Here is a 4,093-nt window from a genome sequence, read left to right as displayed (position 1 = left end):
GTGACCCGATTCTTTCTTTTAACTTTAATAATTTTATTAGTTGCTGATTTTTTTTTTCTTTTTCAATAATGCATATTTCATATATTATTTATTTTTTTTATTTATTTTTTTAATTTTAGAGCAGTTTGATCTATGAAACTGCACAATGTCAGTCAATGGAAAAACATTTTTCATTCTTAGAATTACCCACAATACAGCTTGGCGGTTGACTGTTCAGTCACAGGTTGTGTTTATGCTAGTACTGGCCAATATAGCACCGAGCCAGCAGACTATCTAAAAGAGGCCTGGAATAAGAGGACGAGGATTACGAAGTGGATCTAAGAAACTGAGGACCCTGTGCAGTCGTGGGCTAGCAATTTCGATTAGTGTTGGCCCACCCTAAAGCCTACCCGAGGTTATGACTCACATGGGTAGCATCATGTCCAAAATAAACATCTGTTGTATATTTAAAAAAAAAAAAAAAAAAAAAAGGAACCTGTTTACCGAGGTTGTAAATTAGGCAACTAGAACAGTTGCTCCCTGCTGGCCATTATAAGGAATGCAGGTTTAAGACTCTTCTGCATTGCTTTCTTTTTTCAGAGCTGGAATTTGTCTCTAAGATATGATCTACAGTGGAGCATCTACTAAGCCAACTCTTCTGAAATGCAAAACTTGCAGATTTTTTTTAAATGTAAAAATCTGTAGTTGTTAACCTCAACCACTCCAGGGAGTTCATCAGACATGGCTGAGCACTCTGTAGTCATGCACTCAGCAGCACTCCTGACACCTTAAAGAGAGTTCTTTGAGGTGAGGTGCAGATTTGCTAACCATTTACAACATTTTTAAGTCTTACATTTATATTAGCAGGGGAACAAATGGAAAAATACATGCACATATCCATATTTAGATGTGATAAAGGCAAAGAATCAGCAGTGTGCAAACTGCTGTTTCTTTTCTTTGTTTCCATGAACAACCTTTTTGAACCTTTTGGTGGTTCCATTAGTGGTTTTCCTTATTTTATTTTATTTTTTGGCCTTTTTTATGTAATGTCCACTGCTCCCTGTTGGGACCAGTAGGTCCCAGTAGGACCTGTAACCACTGGTACAATGGTTACAGCTGTGCATCATGCATTTGCTTCTTTTTCTGTTTCCATCCTGTGGATGCAGTTGAAATGTATGCTCTATTCCAAAAATCAAGGATGGTTCAGTCACACACACACATCTCACAAAGCTACCTACGTGAAAAGTAATTTCTTAAAAGCAAAATACCTGGGGAAATGGCTCAAAATCAATAAAAGCTTCCAGAAGGTTTTTGTAGGGGGCATGTTTGATCATTCAACAATAAACATTTGGAGGTGGCAGACAGAGGTTTATTGATGTGCCAAAAGGTCACCATCCACAGGTAGATTGGGGGACTATATTGTTCCTGTCTTTACCCGCTCTGACCTTTAACTGCTAGACCACGTAGATGTCCTGGTGACTCGAATCCTAATTTGAATAAAAATAAAACTGAGCTGCTTAATCAGCATTAAAAATGCCATCATAGCTTTAGTCTTTGTATTAATTGCATTTTCTTGCACATTTTCTCTTCACTGTGCTCCAGGTATCACAAAGAACTGATCAAACCTACGTACCTAACATTTTGGCTCCAGTCACCACGAGCGCTAGAGAGTGATTAAAAAGTGGAGGTTAAACCTGTGACATGAGGCAGACTGCTGAGAAGAAATAATTGCATTCCTTTCCGAGGAGTAATCACAGATTGACTGGACTAATTCCACACCACTCATGGGTTTAGTATTGGTATTGGGCTGAATTCAGTGATGCAGGCTGATTTCATCAGAGGTGATGTATGCCGGTGTGCTGGGGGCTCTGAGCTTTGGCTCTTTATCCAAGCCTAATAGGCCAGATCAGCCTGTGAATCTGTCACCAGTCTTCTTGGATGATGGCTCCACTTAAGAACTAATCTCCCTCGGAACCTTGGGAAACTGGGAAATGACCCCGGAGCCAGCTTGCCGTGCTAACAAGATTTGGGAAAGCTGGTGGTGAGTGGAGGTCACATGCCCTTGTTTCCTCCAAGGTTCCCAGATGCCAGGACTTCCTGTTGGGTCAACCAGGTTGTAGGGTTATATTCTGAACGAGCAGTTGAAACATATACTGGGGTGGCTCTGAGCTGAATTCTCCAAATGATCCATTGGTTCTTCCCTTATCACATCCTACTAGTATCCAGCATGACACGCTGGCTGAAATCTAAACTCCTGCTCCTCCAGCTCTCCCAGCGTTTCAACAGCCACGTTCTATGTAAGCTTTCCTCCTGCGTGTTTAAGAAATATGCACCAAATCATCTGAATTACCCATCACATACACCTGGAAGCTATCAGAAAGCAGCCAGTGATGACGTCTAAAAATGTGCTGCCAAACCTTTGGTTAAAAATTTGAATCAGGCGATTTCTGATACTTTTATGTGCCCACTAGGATCCGTTACTAATTAATTTCCCATGTGTGTAGCTGGTGAGTCAAATCAGGGCCATGATTCTTCCTCACATCTTATAGCTGCTTTGTAGCATTTTCCCTGTTTGTGCTGTGTGCGTTCTTGCATCTGTAGCATTTCTCTGCTTGGAGCTTGTCCAGGCCTGTGATACCTAAGCTGTGAAAGGACCCCCATTAACACAGCTCCGCTCATTCATTATCTCCATGCCCAATCCTGGTGGCAGGCTCGTTAATTTTCAAAGGAATTTGTGAGATCAATTTCCTTTTCCTCAGTGTCTGAATCCCAAACACATGGGTTATGCATGCAAATCAACAAATTGCTTGTAGCTTCTGCATCTCTCCTTTCTTACTCCCCCCCCTCCCAGAAAGCTGGCTTTAAACTCCGGGGTGCAATCTGTTACCCTGTGACTGCACCGCAGGAAATTGATTTGTGTTGCTTTTTCATTTTCATCCATGAAATTAAAAGTCAAGAAACTCAATTTCACAAGTGAAATAAAGTTACATATAAATTTTGGAAGGGATGAGTTCAAACAAAGTGGGTTTGGCTTTTGTACCCCTGAATCAATCCTGTGCATGAAATTTACAAGTTGATGCTCCCATGTTATTTCTGCTGGACATATGTAGGCCATTCAGAACTGTCTTCATGTTTACTTCCCCTTCCAGACCAGACAACCTACTAAATGAGGCACCGCAAACAAAAGCAGATAAAAGCATCAAAAAGAGGGAATGAGAGGGAAGACGGAAAAGGGGATACAATGGCGGCATGTTTAGAGAAAAGAACGTGCAAGAAAGCTTTCAAAGAAAAACGGTCATCTTCCATTGATCCTCTGCTCCAAGCAGAAAACACTAATGGAGAGGCCAGATCCATAGGCTACGTTCACACTGCAGGTCTTAGTCTTCCTCATCCACTCTGTTTCCAGACTTTCACTGTCTTTACCAGTCAAGGACATTTAGCCCTCACAAAGACCCCAACCTCCAGGATTCATTCTAAGATGCTCCCTAGCATAGATATTCCAGCCTTTTCTTTAATTCTGTCCACGCACACATACTGGCTGTTTGTTGTTGTGTGTATATATTCAGGTTACTGAATTGAGAAGCTCAACTTGACTTTTTTTTCTACATAACCAGTTATGCAGACAGACTGGAACACCACATTTAGCCCTTATTACGAACATATTATTAAGGTTAGTTAGGCATTTCACACTATTGCTGTTCAGTTAGAGCATATTTCATAGCGTACTACATTTTCTACTTTATTGCCAGGACCTTTAGAATAAGATATAGACTGAGAAAATATGTCATTTTTATTACACAAGGTAAAAACAAATGTAAAAAAAAACCCCATTTGTTTTCAAATAATTTGCACATTGAACGCTTTCTAAATAAGTCCTTTGGCAGATTAAATATTACTTCTTTTTATTTCGATTTTTTTTCTCCTTTTTTTTTTAACAAAATAAACCAAAACAAAGAGGAAAGTCTTGGGAAGATAACAACAACAACAATATGAAAGTGATCCATTGGATTAAGTTAAAAGACAGGTAAAAAGTTTCTGAGCAGCACCTGAAGGCAGCAGCAGCAGATCCACCCCTCCCTCCACCCGCTCTCCAGCCGGCCCACCTTGCTCAGTG

This window comes from Rhamphochromis sp. 'chilingali' (genome assembly GCF_963969265.1).
Source record: "Rhamphochromis sp. 'chilingali' genome assembly, chromosome: 2".
Taxonomy (NCBI): Eukaryota; Metazoa; Chordata; class Actinopteri; order Cichliformes; family Cichlidae; genus Rhamphochromis; species Rhamphochromis sp. 'chilingali'.
This window is presented reverse-complemented; position numbering follows the sequence as displayed.